The following is a 21,798-nucleotide window of genomic DNA, read 5'->3' on the forward strand; positions in this document are numbered from 1 at the left end:
TGGTGTATCTGAGTTGTTATTTTGTGTGATCTGATCTCTGTATGAGTGCAGTAAGAGTTGTGTCTTCATTCTTGGCAATAATTCAAAACTGAATTGTTATCATGGTCAGGATATCAAGATGCAGCCAAGGTTGGAGAGATGTCCAGTATGGGGGCTAGAAGTAGCATCCTTTTTAATTGCAGATGATATTGTTCTCTTAGCACCATCCAATTAGACCTTTGGAAATGTTTTGCTGTTGAGTTTGAAGCTGCTGGGATAAAACTGGGATCAACACCTCCAAGATTGAGTCCCTGGTTCTCTCGTGGAAAAGAGGGGGTGCTCCCTTCAGGTGAGACCTTGGCCATGGCAGAGGAGTTTATGTATCTTGATATCCTTTTTACGAGTGATGGAATAAGTTAGTGGTACTGGTCTGTGGTGGTGAAACAGGAACTCAGTTTTCAGACAGATCTCTCAGTTTACCGGTTTATTTGTGGGTAGTGACAAAAGGAATAAGGTTGTAAGTACAGATGGTGAAAATGAAGTTACTCTGCAGGGTGATAGGGATCCGGGTGAGTCTTGGAGTAGAGCTGCTGCTCCTCTGAATTGAGAGAAACCAGTGGAGGTGGTTTGGGTGCCTTAAAAGGATGCCCGCTGGTTGGCTTTAAGTAAAGCTGTATCAGGCATGTCCCACTGGATGGAGACCCTGGAGCAGACCTGAGACCTGCTGGACAGCTTACAATCTCACAATTGACTTGAGAATGCTTGGGGATTCTCCAGGAGGAGGATCTGCATTGTTCTGTGGCTGGGGATAGAGAAGTCTGGACTGACCTACTCGGTCTGTTGCCTCCATCTGGCCAAATAAACCATTTTTTCCACTCGTTCCATTTGTTCTTAGTGGGTAAAGTACATGAAATTTGATTATAATGCAGCATAACTTATAATGTGCATTTAAGATGGCATCACCTCTTGTATCGTTGAAACCTGACTCACACAGGAGATTGGGAATCCCATGCTAATGGGAGGTAAAGCAGTCTGTAACACACACTACTATCTGATTCTGGTGGTGTTGTTTGGTGTGCTGTTTGTGTGTTTTTTATCCTTTTTTTTTCAGTCAGAGCTGATTTGTCTCTGAGCTGTGTGTTAAATAACTGCATCAGCTGCTATGCTAATCAGCCTCATGGACCTTTTGTCTTCTGACACACTATCACAGTGTGTTCAGGATGCTTGTGTCAGCACTTTGTGTTCTGTTGTTGTCAAGAATGAAATGCACAATTTTATTGGCTTTTACCTTGGAATTATATAAAACATTTGAAGGTTTTGTCAAAGTTGTAACAAAACATTGTAGCAAAAAACACATATAGTTATCACTTTGGGTGCCTTTATTCAGGATTATACCACAGCGCCAGTGAATTCACAATTCTGAATGGTCAGAAGGTGATGATTCATTTTCTATAAGCTGTAGCAGCTCTGACAGTAGTGCTGGCATCAATTCAAATCACACTTATATTAATGCACTCATTCTAATGCTCATTTAATAAGAATGTTGATATGAAGGAGACATTTATTTAACATTTATGGAAGGAGTCTCCAGTGTTAGTGCTGTAATGGACAAAGAGGGAGAGAGAGAGAGAAAAAGAGAGGCTGATGAGGGAATGACTGTTTATAGCTTCTATAACATGAGTAAACAGGAAGTGACTTGTTCTGCAGATGTCCCAAACATTAAATATAACTATAATTGGATAAAAATTATGACATATTTTAATAAATTTAAAAAAATCTAATCGTTCGGCAAATTGCTGTGGTATAAGAGAAATAAAACACTTTGGGACATGCTGTTACTGTAAAACAATCAACTCCATCATACCACCTCTTTCTTGATTATTTTCCTATAAGAACATACAGAGTGTTTTATTCCTTACTTACCACCAGACTACTGAAAACTTCTCTGAAATTCTGAGTGAACGAGTCTCAGCTGCAAACCTTTTGTATTCTTTGTCATGGTTTTTTTTTTAAATTAAATAGTATTATTATTGTTTGGTTTTTTTTTGAGGTGCCATGTTTATCAGGAAGCATCACACTCTCCTTGAAACCTCTCAGCTGCAACTAATATCAGTGCTTATGCTTAAATTGCTTTATTTTGCTGCTGTTTGTGTTCCTAAAATGATTTGTAATGTAGTTATGTAGCTTTGCACCATAATTGAGTGTATTCCTCGCTCAGTGGTGAAGGCTTTGACCTACAAATTGGGAGGTTGTAAGTTCAGTTCCCAAGAAAGATCTTTAACTTTCAGCTTCTCATTTGTATGTATAAAATGGGCAGCCGAAGAATCAAGCAAAGGACTGTTTGAATATGGTGAAAAAAAAAAGAAAATAAATGGAGGTTCCCTAAAAAAGGGAAGCAGTCTCATGGTCCTCCATTATATAAGGGTTAAGTGAGCAAAAGAAAGCAATTCTCTGACTCTCTGATTCTCTGATTTTTTTTCAATGCACACAAAAGATGAAAATGATAAAAAAAAAAAGAAAAAGATTTGAACTTGTTACAGAATTGATTTGTTTGTATTTAATTCTTTGGAAATGAAATGAGAAATGGGATTCTCTGGATGTTTGTTCATCATCAGCAGTTATTCCCCTTGTCCTGTGAGTCAGTAATATACAGATGTTAGACCAATATAACCTCGAGTCTGTGGATTTCACTCACACTTCTCTCACACTTCTGCAATGTTTCCCAGTTACACACACTGTTTCAGCTTTGTAGATATAAGACATTTATTTGGAAGTGTTTCATCCACCAAATCATCAGTGCGTTATCAAGCTCTGACTCAGTGACCAGCAGTGACAGTCTTCTTTTTTCCATTTTGGTTTGGACTTCCATATTAATCTTTATGCATGTGGGAAAAAATAAACGTTCTTTGGCCTCTCGTACCCTTTTAAGTTTTCTTTTCATGGACACCAGTAAGGAGCTCACTGACCTCAGTGGTTACAAGGACCCACACACCAATACCATTATAAGTTGATTTCAGATTATGTGACTTTACATTCTTTGGCTCATGTTTTATGTATCATATTGTTTGTGGCAGCGTAATGGCCTAATTCATCTCAAATCTCTGCTGACCGCGGGACCTCCTAGTGCAATGAACTATTCCTTATACGCTCCCAACAAATCCATAGAAAGTTGAGTTTTATTTGTAAAGAATATCATTTTAATCTAACAAAAAGCAGAATGATTTATAACATCCATTTAAGCTGTCATCACTTCCTGCATCGTTGAAATGGTTTCTTTTTTTCCTTCTATGTCTGACTTGCTACTTGAATCAACACAAAAACTTTTTTTTGCTATGATCTTCTGCACAACAAGCATGAAATAAACTTTTTATCACATCCCTGATGTGTTTTCTCATGTGGTCCGAGCATACTGTGTGTAACATTATTTTATTTTGTCGTTCTAAACAAAGTGTGGTGATACAGGTTGGGTACAGGTTGCTGTCATTTATGGTCAAGTGTTTTTCTCTAATTGGCTTAGCGGAGGAGGACGGGATGAGCAAAGAATGACTGGGTTGATTAATTTTGACATTTACACAAACCCTGTCGAGCTCTAGCAGCTTCAATCTGCCGCAGTCATTCAGCTTCCATCGGTGTCAGAAAATACACACACACACACACACACACACACACACACACATACACACTGCAAGGCTTACACACATACTTATGTCTTTCTACACTCTCAGAAAAAAAACATAGCAAATTGTAGTTTTCCTTGTCACTGGAGTGCTAGCATAAATGAGACTTGTTTTCTACCTTTAGTGTGTCAGATACACACACACAGATAACTGTACCTTAAGGATCACTACTCTACTCTAAAAGCTATTGCAAGGTACACCACATGCACCTTCTTAGATAAAATATACATGCTTAAGGTACAAAGCATGCCCTCTTGATGGCACCTCTCCATCCACAAGGAAAAGTACAGCTTGGTACCTTAAGTTGTTCACTCATCTGTTTACTCATCTGAGTATCTTATGTGCATCTGGAAGATTGAAAGCGACAATCACTAGATCACAAGTCTAGTCAGATTTTTAAGTCACCCTGTAAAACGTTTAGTTAATCTCACACACAGCAACTTTAAACACACTGACAAACTCTGTCTTAAAACTTTCCACTGTCGTTGTGATTGTTGTCATGATCTGTGTCTCAAATTGAAAAAAAAAAACCTTACATTCAAAAGCATTTACTAATTTAGACAATCCTGAAGACTGCTACACAGATCATCTGGTAGGTATGAAGGCTACATGAAAGGTTTTTAAAATTAAAACACTAACCATGATAGGAAAACTGGTTACTATTAGTACACAATAATTGTCTAGAATAGTACATAAGTGTGTGATTTGATACACAATGCTAGTTTTTTTGAAGTCAGTGTTGGACACTGTGTCACATGGTGTCACTTGGTACTACACGTGGTACTGTACCCAGTTTGTATTGCATTACACGGGTATACCTAGCATTAATGTCTGAGGATATGTGTAAGTGATGTTCCAAATGACTGAAGGATATGTGTGGCAGTCATCTTACATACTTAAAAGCAAGTATAATGCAGGATAAACAAGGTGAAACATAAAGATGGAGGTGTGTGATCACTGAGTAAGGGAAGCTTCAGCTGGTGGAATGAGACATGGAAATGTAAATTTTTTATTTAAGAGCATTGACTCTCTTTCTGTCCTGATTGCTCATTCTCAGTAAAGCATAAAGTCAGAAAAATACATGTATATCTGGATTAGTTATGGAAATGTGTGATGTTTGGGCTCCAGTGGATTTCATGACTGGGTTTGCTGATATTATACCACTAAGCCCCTGCTGTGGTGGTGAGAAACAACAGTTACCACCTGGTTTATGGAAGTGCTCTGCTTCTGGCTTCTTTCCTTCTCCTCAATTTATGTAGTTCTTCTTTCATTCCTCAGTCAGAGAGGTTTTTGCAGCTGTTGCCTCAGAGAAACTTGTTGATTTCCTATCAATGGTGTTACGATTTATCCAAAGAGACTTACAATGGTCAGTGCTCAAGTGGCCAGCAGTGACGGCTTGGTGCTGCTGGGATTTGAACTCACAACCTTCCGATTAGAAGCCAAACACAGCAACCACTGAGCCCCTTCAGGACGTGATGTGACGTGTTTTGGTGTTTGTGTGCTGTTAGATGGTGTTGCCGCTCCTCTGGGTTCTGCTGTTGCAGTGTGTGTGTAACTGACAGAACAGATAAAAACCACAGATACTGAAAGGATACAGAGAATGGATGAACATAATGTCTTGTATGAGTCAAATGTTTTACAGTGTTTAAATGTGTTTAATAGCCATGAATCCAGTCTCAGGGTCACGTTTGGCTTTGTGCTTTATAAACAGATAAAATGCAGCCCCCGAGACAATATAGTGAACGATGCTGGAGCTTTTACAGCCTGAAGTCCTCTTCAGTTCTGAGTGAATATCTGAAGTACACACTTAGAACAGTGTAGTGCTGGTCTACACAATCACATATCCAAATAAAGCATGTAAACAAGCGTAACGCAAAGATGAAACTTCACTTTATAATTCCATTCCATTGTTTACAGAAATAAAATATAGAGTTTGAGAGCTCGTCATCGTGAATGCTTTCTTTACACACTGCAGTCAAAGCAACATTGTGCTCACGTGAATAAAATTCAGATTAATAAAAATGCAGAGTACAAGTAAATATGCTAAATAGTAAACGGGTTCAGATTCATGAATATGTGCATGAATGCAGATCAGGCAGACGCCATAATGATGATGTATACAGATCTACAGAGAGGTCATCTATCAGTTTAAATTCCCCAACTCAATCATGTGCCGTGTGTTAAGAGGTCATTGAAGCTCTGATCACATGACTGTTGAAATGTCACCTGATGAAGGATGGCTAGGCTTTGAGATGCTACACAGACATTTCTCTCAGCTTTCTTTCATTCCTCTGCGTCTGTACTTATGTAATTTACAGATGTAATTTAAGATGTAATTTAGATGTAATATGTAATTTATGTAATTTAAGATGAGAAACAAAGCTATCAATTTGAGATAAATGTCTCTTAGCATTGGATCAGACATTATTCTTCTGTGTGTACAAGTGTCTTTATTGTTATTCTCTATACCACAGAATTCTCAAATCTGATTGGTCTGAAAGTTTGTGGGATAAAGGTGCGACTGGAGACACCGAGGGAGAGAGAGAGGGAGAGATGCACGCGTGTTTGTGTTTTACGTTATGTTTATGTTATGTTTATGATTAAACCTTATATTTGAGTTCACGTGGTTCCCGCCTCCTCCTTGCCCATCTGTGAAGTTTGTTACATTGGTGCTGAAACCCAGGAAAAAAGAGGAGTGGCTGCTGTCCACCTGAAAGGGGAGGAGTGGCTGCCGCCCCAGGACCACACTTCCTCGGCACCGTGATCCTCCCGCAGTGACGAGTTCTCTTTGACAGTGCATTCCTCCTCCTTCCCGGGTTTCGGCACCAATGTAACAATCTTCAACAAGAGGCAACGAGGAGGCGGGAAATGAATAAACTCAAATGTAAAGTTTAATCTCAAACAGAACATAAACACCAAATGTAAAACCCAAACACAAGCGAAAGGAGAGACGAGAGGAGGAAGAGGGGAGAGAGAAGGAGTGAACAGTAGAGACAGTAAGAGGGTGAGAGAGAAGAGAGAAAAAAGAAAAAACTGGTTCCTCGATCCCCAGACACGCTGTCATCTGGTCCTCGGCCAGCTGGGAAGCCAGGTCCTGCTGTCTCCTCCGTCCTCCTCTCTTCTCTCCTGTCGTTTGCAGTATGTGGGGCCAGCCAGCCGAAAGACATAGCCTGGAGGGTAGCACCGCTCCTCTCGAGAGGGGAGGAGGGGGTTTACATCAGGCTGGAGACCTGAATCTGCCCACGGAGGAGTGTGATGAGCAGGAGGGACGGGCCAGGCTGTGAGGACGCACACCTGGCACTGAGTTGGCTAATCAAAGGGAGAGAGGGATATAGGAGCAGCTCGAGATGCCGAAGGAGAGAGAGAGATGCACGAATTTTTTGTTTGTGTTTTACGTTATGTTTATTTTATATTTATGATTAAACCTTACGTTTGAGTTCACTTGGTTCCCTCAGTTTGTTACAAGCTCATTCACAGTGACTCGTATGACGGTCATAATCTAAGATTAATCTTAAACAGATTAATAAAACCATGTTGCTATTAACAACAACAACAAAAAGTCATATAATCATTAATGTAGTGAGGTTTTTTGTTAGATGTTTATGTAACATTTCTGGAAGGAGCCGCGGGTGTCAGCACTTTGTAACAGTCATGGTGCTTTCATGGAAAGTCATGGAAACTTTATTTTCTATGTATGAATGCAACACGGAGCTGTGACAACAAACAAAGCAGCAAGCCACATTCGAATTGAGATTTTCTTAATTCTATACAAATGATGTCTTATGTCTGATGCTGTAAAGAAGCAAAATATCCAAATGATTGGCTTAAATGATACCTCGGACCAATCCTATGGCACATATAGGTCAGACGTTTCTTCAGTTCCCCACTCGCTGCTATAGTTCCTATCCTGTAATTAGTTCCTATTTACGGTTTAACTGTGGTTTCATCTAATCCTGTCATATACGACCTCTCAATAGATGTGTATAAGCAGCGAGTGTTAAATTAATCACAGGATTAGTCGCAGTTCAGGTCCCCCGAGTACCACAGCTTTTATTCTCAGGATTAACCAGCTTCTTTAGACACCATCCTGATTTTTCTCTGTTCTCTCTTTCTCTCTCTCTCTCTCTCTCTCTCTCTCACACACACACACACACATATCAGCCCATAATGCAGGAGATAAATGGTGCAATATAAATATTAGGGTTCTGGCAGGGCTTGTGTTGTTGTGTGTGTGTGTGTGTGTGTGTGTGTGTGGTCTGTAACAGCAGCTGCAGCAGAGCAGATCTGTTGTATATCAGACCTGATACAATGTTTCCCCGAACACGAGGGACAGAACGGAGACAAATGAGCAGCAGCTGCACCACGTTCTGCTGTGTTTAACCATAAAACTGGGATTAGACGGCCGTCACTAACACACTGATACATGAAAAAGAAAATAATCAAAGTAAATGAAATTTCTGTTACAGATCTCTAATGATATTACAGCTGACATGAGAGCATCAACCTCCAATCACGACATCAAATTGCACCACATGGCGATGCATTAACACAGCTCCAGATCTCATTGTATTGAATCAGTAGGGCTATATTTGAGTCCAGGACCAGGGCTAGCTGGACTGAGTCAAAATCGAGTCTTAAGGAGGGTCGAGGTCAAGTGAAAAATGAGTCCAAATAAAAGCAAGACAAAATCATAATGAAAACTGTTACATTTTTCTTGAGGTCAAGTGTTTACTTCAGTTACTCAGCTTCATTTGTGCATTGCACCAGTGATTAGGCTTTTTCTAGAAGAAGATTACCTCTTGTCAAACATTGTGCATGTGGAAAGAAAAGACAACACAAACACTATTTTTACAAACTCTCAGTAAAGACCAAGACAGAGACAAGACCGAGTATAAGTACAAAGTCAGTACAGAAAACGTCTTGAGACCTGACTCGAGTCTTACATCTCTATAGATCAAGTATTAATGTTGTTGACAAAATACTCTCACTCTTGTATTAAAAATCTATGACAAAATGTAATGCAAAACAAGTTAGTTCCTTTTCTCACTTATGTTAAAGCAGCTGTAAACAGTTGTTCCCTCACCAGCCTTTTTTTCTCTCTCTTGAAGTTAATAACATAAAAAATGCAGTGTTACAGAGGAAGTGAGAAACCTGAAGATGTCAGAAAACCTAATGTTACAGCTTTACTCTGACTGTTACAAAGCGCTGACACTGGAGACTCCTTCCATAAATGTCCTTACAGAAAACCTCACTATATCAACGATTTGACACGTTTTTAATCTGCTTATGTGGAGAGTCCACGTACACATCCCTGTGAATGAGCTGTTACTATAGAAACCATAACGTATGAGAGCGAACGCATTAATATAAGGCTGCACTACTGTCAGAGCTGCTGCTATAGAAAACTAATCAACACCTTCTGACCAGAATCCAGAATTCAGCATAGATTAGATTAATCTAATCTATATGTATATTTTTCTGTTGTTGGTACAAAAAAAAAAAAACACCAGTAGATAAAACTCTCTCCTTCACATTCATGTAATGACTGTAGAGGAGCTTTACACTGTCATGGGCTTTCAGTCTCTTTATTTTCTTTCTCCACTTTCCTCTTTTTCTATCCAACCAAAACATTGCCTTTCTACTCAGCTGACGTTATCTGGTTATTTATTTTTATGCTTTTTTTTATTCACAAATAAACCTGCATGCTTTAACTCTTGGCCTTGAGTTTTAACAATCTTTGATTTTAAAAGTAATGGATTTTTTTTTTCTTCTTGTATCACTGAGGAATGTTTCTGGCATTTCTGGCAGATTTGTTTTAACTGTGTAATTACTTTATCCACGTTCTCTTCTCCCCACATTTCAATCTTTCTCACATTCTTGCTTTATAAGAAGTGAGCGGTGTGTTAGACGTGTCCTCTGTGACCTGAGCAGCTGCATCAGTGATCTACACTTTCACCAGGTAAAGAGATTTAGCAGAGAATAAGGACAGCGAGGTCACAGGAAGTCAGGGAAAGCTGGAAGGAAAGTGGAAAGTTTGATACGCTCTTATTCAGGCTGTTTTGAAAGGTTTCATTTGAATAAGTACAGATTGTAGGAATGTGTATGAGATTTAATTTTCAGCGCTTGCGTGATTTTATACTTGTGTATATTGTGTATCAGTAGAGAGAAATCCTCGTATCTCTGTTTCTGTCCTGTTTCCTCTTTGACACGTGTGTCCTAAAAACCTTTGTCTTTGTCTTGCGTTTCTGTATTTATTCTTCTCTTTCTGTCTGCACTCTCCTATTTTTCTTTCTCAGTATTGTTTCATAGAGCCGTGATTTTATTTCTGTCTGGTTAATTATGAGTTCACAACTTTTTTATTAAGTCTTCATGGAGCTACAGCTGTTCTGTCTCTTACATGCAAAATGGAAAATGATCTCCTAAATATAAATAACACTCGTGTGCTTCTCTCAGCTCTTTAGATTTCTACCTCTGTTGAATCAGCTATGTGTGTGTGTGTGTGTGTGTGTGTGTGTGTGTGTGTGTGCATTAGCCCAAAGAGTGCTAATAGATATATAGACATAGTGCTGAAAGAATGACTTCTTCATTTCTGTCTCTTCATCTCCATATCTTTTTTTATCTCTGTCTCTCTCTCTCTCTCCCCCTCTCTGCATGATGAATAGATAGTTGGCCTCTATAGATCTGGTCTGATCTAGTCTAATTTGGTCTAATGGTCTTGTTTTCTCCTGTAACTGATCCATTAGTGCAGAAAAGTGGCTTTAAGCTTCATCTCTCACTGCTGTGGTTTATTTCCCATCATCTTCTCCTGAAACATCTCTTCATATTTTCTATTATAAGAAACACTTTTAGCTTCTCTGGAGATTCATTTTTATATCATTGTCCAAAATAGATCTATTAGTAGAGGCTCCGTCCTCACACACGTGGATTTTTATTTTTGAAAACGTACTTTTTTCCTTTGCATTTTCGCTTCCCATTTTCTAAAAAGTTGGAGAGTTTTTTTATTTTTTTTTATTTTCAGTGTTTCATTTGTTTTAAAATGTTTGGTGATGTTGGTGTTTTTCTGCATTTCAACCTCTCTACCTCTCTACACACAGCACTTAATGTTATTCGTGAGGTGTTTGATATAACAGTTGATGACACACTGTCACCACATACTGAGCTGGCATGCTCATGTGAGCTCTTTCAAATTATTTTTTTAAGTTTGTGTGTGGATGGAGACTACAAACTACCAAACAGAGGGGCAAAAACGACCAAAGTATCAAAGAGAGAGACAAAAACTGCCAAACAGAGGGGCAAAAACTACCAAACCATCAAACAGAGGGGTAAAAAATCCGAAAATACCAAAGAGACGGGTAGAACTACAAAACAAAGGGGTAAAAACTACCAAACTACCAAAGAGAAGGGCAAAAACTACCAGACCATGAAACAGAGGGGTAAAAAAAATAAATAAATCCCAAACTACCAAAGTGACTGGCAAAAACTACCAAACCATGAAACAGAGGGGTAAAAAAATCCACAAACTACCAAAGAGAGGGGTAGGACTACCAAACTACCAAACAGATTTAAAAGTACTAATATTGGAAAGAGTTCTAAAACAAAAAATGAAAAGTGTTCCCCCGAGTTTTATCCAAATCTCCACTCACAGTGGATTCAGGAGCAGCACAGCACTGATCAGATTCTTTCTCCTCTGCATGAAGGTATGATAATTAAACAAAGTGAAATTAAATTACAAACAGAAAGAAGAAGAAACGGAGTCCTAGCATATACATAACACACATTCAATGGACATGCGCAGGTTCATGCTGTGACATTTTTCCGGTCCACACAATAACAGTGAAAACAACAGAGTTTTAAGCTTCATTGTTGATGACAGACTGAAATGCCATTCTGTGTGGACATGAGACCAAACTGCAGAGAAAAAAAAAATATTTTCAAAGATATCTGTATACGTCTATAATACGTCATCATTCATGATGAAATTTAACGCCATTTTCAACACCATTTTGTCCTCTTTCGTAAATCCTTCCAGTACTTTCTTGTGAATCTGAGCAGACTGAATCACACACTGTAGAGCAGGCAAAGCTGAGCTCTCACACATGGACAGACAAAGACTAGTGTCTCAATTTGGCTCCAATTTCATGTGTTCTGTCATTCTGGTTAGATTTTTAGGTTTTATTTGGACACAGATTTCTCAGTTCATCATTACCAGCTGTCTGAAACTGGGATTGAAGTTAGCATTAATCAGTGTGTTAGTTGCTACGGGTTACTTCAATACTCATAAGCATCAAGTTTGAACTCCCACTCGTGTTTAAATGCTTGTTCTTGGTTTCTTCTGAGTGGCTCTTCTTATTGCCATGATTAATTAATAAGCACTGTTAGCTTGGGTGGTTAACGCTAATTACTACCCCAGAAGCACACAAGGGCCACTGAGGGCAGAACATGGCACCTCTCTGAGAGACGCTTTAACACTGAGACACTGACGTGATGATTGAGGAGTACAAATAGATTATAAGAACATCATCATGGTGCATTAGTTTAACCTGAAGCTTTATTACAGAGTCTGAATTCTGAAGTCTGAGTTTCTGCATTGCTCTCTGTTTCCTGTTCCATCAGTGTGTAACAGGAAACTCTTCAAAACAGAGTCATGTGTTTTACTAAGTGCTTGGTAAGAGCTTTGTTTGTGTGTGTGTTTGCGTGTGTGTGTGTGTATGAGAGCTCAGTGAGTTCAGTCTGTCTCTGCACTCGTTCTCTGGCTTCAACATGATTTTTGAGCACTCCTCCACAGCCTCGGTGCCTCTTCCACAGCGGGCGCGGCGACGCCGGAGCCCCACAGCACAAACGCTCAAGAGGATCTTTATGGTGAGTGCAGCAGAGCTTTGAAATCAGCGTGTGTTCATGTTGAAGCAGGTCACACTGTGAATCAGCGAGATGTCTGTTCCTGGCTTGTTGAACAGATTTTCATTAAGTTCCGCATAATCAGTGTAATAATTTACGACAGTGAATGCAGCTGTTTAGTCCCAGCAGCTGTCGTGTCTTACAGATGTTTACGCTCCATCTTGATTGATTGGTATTGATTTTGCTATACTGAGTGTATAGTGCTCATGAGCTCTGAGTGCAGTTGGCTTGTGTTTTAGTGGAGATGTTCAGTCTTGAATGTCAGTAACAGAAATGAAAAGATAAACCATGAAATGTTGTATTATTAAAGACGTTTGTTTCACCACAATCATGCTACACAATCTCCAGTATTTTTGAGGAGGACAATCCTTTTCTCGCCATGTCTATAATCATTTCGGAATACGTTTCCATAGCCGTACCTGAAGCTAGCTGAAAGAGCCATACAAATGCTGACCTAATAATTTACCCCCCTATCAGAAGACAACCACAGGTTTCAGAAAAACTGAGTTTTAGTTTACAAATAAACAAAAGAAGTTGGTTTTACATGTTGTATCTTCTACTTCTTTTTTGTTTTCCCTATTTTTCCCCAATTTGTTTACCGGACAATTTACATAAAGACGTGTGAAGCCAGCTAACTGCATCTTTTCAAACTGCTGCTCATGCTGCATCACAGGGCTGCGTAACACACTCGGAGGAAAGAGCTATCTGCTGTCTTCCACATACATGAGCTCACAGATGCCCACCATTGGCTAGTGTCACTGTGATTGACAGGGGAGACAGAGTATGCCCCTCCCACCCAGAGAGCACAGTCAGTTTTGCTGTCTAGACTCCTGGCCATGTGATAAAGTTAGGATTCACACTCATGATGATATGGCAAACAATTTTCTTTAGAGGTGGCATTGATTCGATACCAGGGATTGGTATTAGGCTGATACTAGCAAGTATGGTCTATGGGTTATTGGAGCAAAATGGAAAGCTGGTCCCGTAAAAAATGGAAAATTTTTTTTGGAAAAATGGAAAATATTGTTTACATATAAAATGACATGATTATTATTTGTTGGGATTTTATTATATTTATTATATTTGCCATGTACGTGTAGGAGTTTCACTGTATTATTTTTAAAGTGAAGTAATTCCAAAAAATATATAAAAAAATCTATATAATTTTAAAGTTTATTAGACTTTAAAGTAAAAAAATGAATGGTTATCTGTATTGGCTGGTGCTCAAGGTTTCAGTATTGATATCATTATCAGAAAAGAATTTGAAACAGTAATCAAATAACCATTCATGTTTTATTTTTTAAAATTCTGTTACTAAGGCGAATATAGAATGACCAAAACGTACAAAGACTGGGGCAGCTGTGACATTTCCAATCAGGCTGAATGTCTGAGGAAGAATAGGTTCTCTGGCTTCTTAAATCTCACATCCCTGAAAACTGAAAAGAAGACTGTGGACCATGCTGCAGCCTGAACACGGCACTGAGACTCCTCCTGAATATACAGCAACTCCAGTGATTAGGTGATGAACTTCTTTTATTTTTTGTTTAGAAATGTCTCAGTTTGTGAAGCTCCTGTGATGTGTGAGGATGTTGTGTCTCTCTGCTTTGACTTCTGTACTGTTTCCATTCACTTTGCACTTGTTGTGATCCTGCTGTATCAATCAGACCCTCAGTGTGAGGTTTCAGTTCTCCAGCGCAGGTTGAATCGACTGCTCGCTCCTCTCACAGCCTCCCATTGAGACGTCAGGTGAAATCTGTCTCTCTCTGTCAGTGTGCTGTTTGTGTCACTGCTTCAGTCTTAAATTCGACCTGCTCACAGAACAGGAGGCTTGACGTGACGCTCTACAGCTTTAGATTTAATAAAGTAACTGCAGGTCAGATTTTCATCAGTTATGACAAACTCATTTTGTCAATGATGCTTCTCTAAAAATATTCCCTGATTCTTCACTGAAAAAATTATTCCCTGATTCTTTTTTTAAATAACTGATGAAACAAAATGGTTCTTGAGCTTTTGGACTTGACTGCAACTTTAAGAAAGCACTTAGAGCCATAAAATAAATTCCCGACCTTCATTACTAACTATATTTCCTGTAATTGTTTAAAGTAGATGATCAGTGATGCACTCAGTCTGTTTATGAGACTGGTCATCATTCTTCAATGAATCAGGAAGTGATGTAGAATATAAATGTAATTAGTAGAGAATAAAACACAACAGGCTGTGCTGTTATAGGAAAATAATCCATTACATGTGGTGTGTAACCACAGCATATAGTCAACGATTATAATGTTTACCATTTATAGTATACAAGGCCAATCATTTATAGTTACACTTCAAGTTAGTTCCTGTTCTCACTTACGTTATAGCAGCTATAAACAGTTATTCCCTCACAAGCATCTCTTTTTTTCATCTTGAAGTTAAAAAGACAAAAAATGCAGCTTGTCATGTTACAGAGAAATCACAACGTGTAAACTCCTCTGAAAATATAAACTTACAAAGCACTAACACTGGAGATGTCTTTCTCAGTTTACAAAATAGAGCTTAGTTCTCAGAGCCATTTAAATTGGCTGTGTTGGTAGCCAACTTTGCTTTTAAATTGGCTGTGCTGCTTTCAACTTTGCTTTGAAAGGGCTTTTATCATTGTCATTATCATTTACAATTTAAAAGAACAGGTTTAGTCAGAGAGTAAAAAAATCTCCATTAATGCAGTTATGTAGTCCAGCACAGAGCTCCGTCTGTACCTTCTGATAGACTTTATGTTCCACAAAGTGATGTTTTGGCCAGTCTGAAAGTCTGTTTGTCTCCATATCATTGATAATGCCTTCTTTTCAGTGTTTATTGTTGAATGATTTACGAGCACATTGTGGTCCTGGTGCTTGTGGACATTAGGTAGCCTGGTGTCCTGTGCTGTAAGAGTTTGTGTGAATATCAGGACTTGAGTGTCTCAGTAGATTAGCTTTGACCTCAGTCTGCTCTCCTGTCTGCTGGTTATAGGGGAATGCAGGACTGTCCTGTCCTCTTCCTCTATAATTTACACTGGTCTCTTCGTGACATCTCTCTCTAAGACTTTTCTCTGTGAACTCCAGTCCTGACCTCACTATAGACTTCCCCTATCCCTCTGAAGTTCATTTCCTCTGGTCCTTAGTCTCCTTCACTCACCTCTTTAAAGGTGTGGCTAGTGTGAGTGCTCTTTATTTTCTGTATCACTTCATGTATGACCTTTAGTTTTGCCTGTGCAGTTGTTTTTCACCCATTGCTGAAGGTGAAACCAGATTTAAAGATATATGTCTGTGTTCGTGTGGTCAGTATATCACCATATTACCAAATATTCAGGAAGAAAGACACGCTTAAAAAGTGTGAACCCCTTGATCAGTGTAGCCAGATTGGGCTTGATCCCCAAAAACTGAGCTAGTATAAATCACCGGTGGGTGTACAGATTGGCAATCAGTGTACGGAGGGGCAGTGAGCATATGGAGTGGCAGTGAGCATATGGAGTGGCAGTAGGCATATGAAGTGGCGGTGGGTGTATAGAGTGGTGGTGTGTGTACAGAGAGGAGGTGGGCATATGGAGTGGCGAAGGGTGTATGGAGTGGTGTTGTGGTTGGTGTATTGAGTGGCCATCATCATACGGAGTCGAGGTGTGTGTACGCGGTGGCAATCAGCAACAGAGATGTGGCAGACATCTGGAGTGGCAGTGGGTATCCAGAGTGGTGAGTGTCAGTGGGCATACAGTGTTGAGTCGTGGATGGTGTATGGAGTGGCAGTGGGTGTATGGAATCAAGGTAGGTGTGCAGAGTGGCGATGGGCACACAGAGTTGAGTCAAGGTGGGCATACAGAGTGACAGTGAGTGTACAGAGTAGCAGAGGTGTGTATGGAATTACGATCAGTTTCATAGTCACTGTGGCCATAAGGAATTGAAGGTGACCATCGAAGTAGTGGTGGCATACAGAGTTATTGTGGATTTACAGAGTGGCGGTGGGTTTACGGAGTCGAGTCACGGTGGCCATACAGAATTGAGGTGGACGTACAGAGTGGTTAGTGTATGGAGTCACGGTGGCCATATGGGATGGTGGTTGCCTTACATAGTAATGGTTGATGGATGTTGAGGAGTCGAGGAGTGGTTGGTGTATGGGGTTGAGTCATGGTCAGAGTATAGAGTCGAGTCATGGTTGGTTACGGAGTGGAGTAATGGTTGGGTGCAGAGTCCAGTCATGGTTGGTGCATTGAGGAGATTCACGGTTGGCATGTGGAGTCATTTCAAGTTTGGCATACAAAGTCCCGTCTTGGTCAGGGTACAGAGTTGAGTCCTGATCAGGGTACAGAATTGAGTCATGGTCAGGGTACAGAATTGAGCCATGGTCAGGGTACAGAGTTTAGTCATGGTCAGGGAAAGAGTTGAGTCATGGTCAGGGTACAGAGTTGAGTCATGGTCAGGGTACAGAGTTGAGTCATGGTCAGGGAACAGAGTTGAATCATGGTCAGGGTACAGAATTGAGTCATGGTCAGGGTACAGAGTTGAGTCCTGATCAGGGAAAGAGTTGAGTCCTGATCAGGGTACAGAGTTGAGTCCTGATCAGGGTACAGAGTTGAGTCCTGATCAGGGTACAGAGTTGAGTCGTGGTCAGCGTACAGAATTGAGTCATGGTCAGTGTATGAAGACATCTTTCATCATCTCTTATTGAAAAAATTGCTCATTCTTGATTTTTCTTACACTCACACAAAATTGTTTTTTTTTAACAGCTGAAAGCTTTATCGTGTAAATTTTCACTTTTGCTGTGGCTAGTTGTACACATTCAGCCTCTGACAGAGTCTTTCTGCTGAACATGGCCAATTTATTCCTGCCATTTTCTCTTTTTCTCTGCTATTATGCTTCATGCATCACCATCACCATGTGGTTAGCTTCACACTGCCTGCTCTTTTTTACCTACAGTCCCAGAGTTCCAGTTACCTAATGACAACTTGTGGCATTATTTCTCTCTCTCTCTCTCTCTCTCTCTGTCTGTCTATATCCCAGAGCATGTTTACACCAAATTACCCCATGTTCCTCTCACATGTAATTGCCTCTGATTGGTGTACCAGCTCCGAGTGTGAGAGAAGATTATACTCAACTACTCTAGCAGGTTTTCATCAGTAGTATTAGGTTTGTAAATTTAGAGAAATTCACTCAAATCCTGTCCATCCTGTTCACATTAATAGGAGAATACGTGTATCACCTGATAAATAGAGCATATGGGGAGATGTGGGTGTTACTGGCACAAGCAAGACTGATGTTAGAGTTATTATATTTCTTTGTGTTGTGTTGATATCAGAGTATAAATCAGCTTGGCCCGGAATGATTTCTCTCATTTCTTTCTTTCTTTTTTTTAAATTTCCATTTATTACCATCCATTTTTATAAGAGTTCAGTTCAGAATAAAATCAACTCAGTGCTCTATTTATCAGAAGATCTTTAGCTGGCACTTTTGATTTTCCACATTTCCTGCAGCTTGGCCTTTTATGCCGCTAAAATGTATATGAAGCAAAGAGGTTTGAAGAAACTGCAAGAAAAATGGCCCTGACATCTGACATCATGGCTGCAATAACTATCTATCGATAATGTAGAGCTTAATATCAGGACACGAAACTTCCAGTTCATAAAGTCGCTAAAGAGAGAATAAAAGTCAAATTAGTAAATAAAAGAATATTAACATATTAATTAATATTATACCACGGCACTGTTGAATTCTGGATTCTGATTGGTCAGAAGGTGTTGAATAATTTTCTATAACAGCAGCTTTCTCAGTAGTGCAGGTTTATATTAATGCACTCGTTCTAATACTTTATCATTTCTATAATAACAGCTCATTCACAGGGACGTGTCGCTGTACAATAAAAACGTGTGTAATCATTGAGATGGTGATGGTTTCTGTAAGGAGACATTTATTTAATGGAAAGAGTCTCCAGTGTCAGCGCTATGTAACAGTCAGAGGTAAAGCTGCAACTTTTCTGGCATCTTCAGGACATGCACTTTGCTTTGCAGTTTGTCATTAACATTAGAAGCTGCATTTTTTAAAAATTCACTTAACATAATGTAACTCAATGTACATGACAACAGAAACTAACTTGTTTTACAGACATTCCACAAAACGTAACTATAAACGGATAAACCTATGTTCGGTTCTTAAGAAATAAAAATTGTAGTCGTTGGTAAATTGCTGTGAAAAGAGGAATAAAATACTTCGAGACATACTGTTATAATAAAATAAAATAAAATTTGTGGTGGTAACATGAACTCTGCTTCATCACAACACCCTGTCATTGATTATTTTCCTATAACAGCACAAAACAGCGTGTTATATTCCTTACTTAATATATGGGCACATAAACACAGCTTTATAAAACCTTACCCTAATCTAATTCATTCACGCTATCAGAACTGAAATAAAAGTGATTATCTGATTTAATGACCTTTAAAAGACTCGCAATCAGTAGATGAGATTAATTCCTAATGACTATGAGCGTGTTTAATTTGGGGAGAAATTGCTGTTGTTCTCTTTTTCACCTTGGATAGTAACTTATTATTTTACATGATTATATCTCCTAATAGAGTTCTATTGTACTGTATTATGACATTCACAGATCAGACATAATTACAGCTCTGCTCTCACTGTTTCCTTTCAGTTTAATCCTCTTTACTGTGTGTAATGAACATGCTGACATCCGCTGAATAAAAGAAAAATAAACTCAGTCATTACTAAATAAAATGCAGCTCACTGAAGCACAAACACACGTCTGTACATCAGTCTGTAATTTAATGTGCAATAGCAAACAGAACAGTAGCGAACTGTCATGAATTAACATTACACCTCAGAGGGAAATGAACAAGCATGCTGAAAACTATATTTTGGTTTAAGCCAGATGAACACAAGCCCTAATGTTCATACTGAGATGGAAAACATTCACCTGAGCAGATCAGTAATTAGAGCAGAAAAGCAGCTTCATTTTGTCCTCTATAAAAAATGTGCTAATCTTTTTTTATGTGCTGTTAGAGCTACTTTACTTAACTGCACATTTGGATGATACAGTCTCCTGGCCAGTACCTGGAGAGATAGAAAGAGGAAGAAAGAATCTGATCACTGCTGTCTGAGGAAAAGTAACCATTATGGGTTAAAAATAACAGTGACTGTGTGTTGTTGTGGTGAATGATCTGATTCAGACATTAGTGACTGCAGGAGGTGTATAATCCTCATCACTTCACTACAGAGCTCTGTGTGTGTGTGTGTGTGTGTGTGTGTGTGAGCATGTGTGTGAGAGAGAGAGAGAGAGATTCATACAGTCACTGTGTCAATACACACCTCATTTGTTCAGCATGTGAGCAGATTTTGAGCATTAAGTGTTAGTGAGAGTGCCTTTGTGTCCTGTGTGTAAGGAAGCTTTTTTTTTTTTTTTTTTTTTTTTAATTTTTGTCGTAATTAAAACATCATTTATATCATTACTTGTGGCTGTGATCTGGAATTACAGACTGCAGTCAGGAATGAAGAAGAGCAGAACTAATCGTGTTCGACGGCTCGGATGGAGACGGAGGCAGAAAAACCGAGTTTATGCCAAACAGATACTTCTTCTCTCTCTCTTCTATCTGAACTGAGACTCAAACAGTGTGAAAACATTACAGATACAGACACACCCAGGTGTTTCCCACAGATTGTGTGTGTGTGTGTGTGTGTGTGTGTTCAGTGTCCATGTGGAGTTACGCCTCCAGTGAGATGAGAGTAAAAAGAGAGAGTGCTTCAGGTACATGACATTAGATATTATAGCTACTTTTACTAAAGAAAGAGAAAGAGAGAAAGAGAGAGAGACTGAAAGAGAATGGAGAAACAGGAGCTATAGAGAGAGGGAGATAGAAGAGAGAAATAGAGAGTAAGATGGAGAGAGACAAAAGACTGAGACGGAGACAGAGACAGGGAGAAGGAAAGAGAGAAAGGGAATGAAGAGACAGGGAGATATAGAGAGAGGGAGAGAGAGATGCAGAAAGACAGTAAGCCAGAAAGGGAGAGAGAGAGAGATAGAGACAGTGAGAGAGAGACCAGGAAAGAGATAATGGTGGAGAGGGTGGGAAAGAAAGACAGTCAGGGAGACTGAGACAGAGAAAGAGATAAAGAGGGGGAGAGACAGCAATGGAGAGAGAAAGACAGAGAAAAATAAAGAGGGAGAAAGAGAGAGAGAGACAGGAAGGGAGAGAGAGAGGGAGAGAGACAGAAAAAGAGAGAGGGAGAGAGAAAGAGAGAATAAGATGAAGAGAGAAAAAAGACTGAGATGGAGACAGAGATAGACAGGAAGACAGAGGGTGAGACAGAGAGGGAGAGAGATACAGAAGAGAGGAAGTGAGAGTGAGATGGAGAGAGATAAAGAGTGAGATGGAGAGAGATACAGAAGAGAGGAAGTGAGAGTGAGATGGAGAGAGATAAAGAGTGAAATGGAGAGGGAGAGAGATACAGAAGAGAGGAAGTGAGAGTGAGATGGAGAGAGATAAAGAGTGAAATGGAGAGGGAGAGAGATACAGAAGAGAGGAAGTAAGAGTGAGATGGAGAGAGACCCACCCTAACCTCACCTACCACCATAACCCCGCCTACCACCATAAACACTACCCACCCTAACCCCGCCTCCCACCACCCGCTCACCCACCCTAACCCCGCCTACCACCATAACCCCCTTCCACCCTAACCCCGCCTACCACCATAAACACCCACCCTAACCCCGCCTACCACCATAACCCCCATCCACCACCCACTCACCCACCCTAACCCCGCCTACCACCATAACCCCGCCTACCATCATAAACACTACCCACCATAACCCCGCCTCCCACCATAACCCCCTTCCACCCTAACCCCGCCTACCACCATAAACGCCCACCCTAACCCTGCCTACCACCATAACCCCCTTCCACCCTAACCTCGCCTACCACCATAAACACCCACCCTAACCCCGCCTACCACCATAACCCCCATCCACCACCCACTCACCCACCCTAACCCCGCCTACCACCATAACCCCCATCCACCCTAACCCCACCTACCACCATAACCCCCTTCCACCCTAACCCCGCCTACCACCATAAACACCCACCCTAACCCCACCTACCACCATAACCCCCATCCACCCTAACCCCGCCTACCACCATAACCCCCATCCACCCTAACCCCACTTCAATTCCTTACTTCAATACTTCCTGTGTTCCTGTGTTATCATTAATGTATATGATGTTGCATTA

The 21,798-nt window shown here is 40.0% G+C and overlaps 1 protein-coding gene across 1 annotated transcript in view; it reads left to right on the forward strand.

Annotated features, from left to right (window-relative positions):
- LOC113545490 (dipeptidyl aminopeptidase-like protein 6) overlaps positions 1-21,798 on the forward strand; it is an 86,618-nt gene that overhangs the window by 15,411 nt on the left and 49,409 nt on the right. The window lies entirely within an intron of this gene.

Source organism: Pangasianodon hypophthalmus, chromosome 1, assembly GCF_027358585.1.
Source record: "Pangasianodon hypophthalmus isolate fPanHyp1 chromosome 1, fPanHyp1.pri, whole genome shotgun sequence".
Lineage (NCBI taxonomy): Eukaryota > Metazoa > Chordata > Actinopteri > Siluriformes > Pangasiidae > Pangasianodon > Pangasianodon hypophthalmus.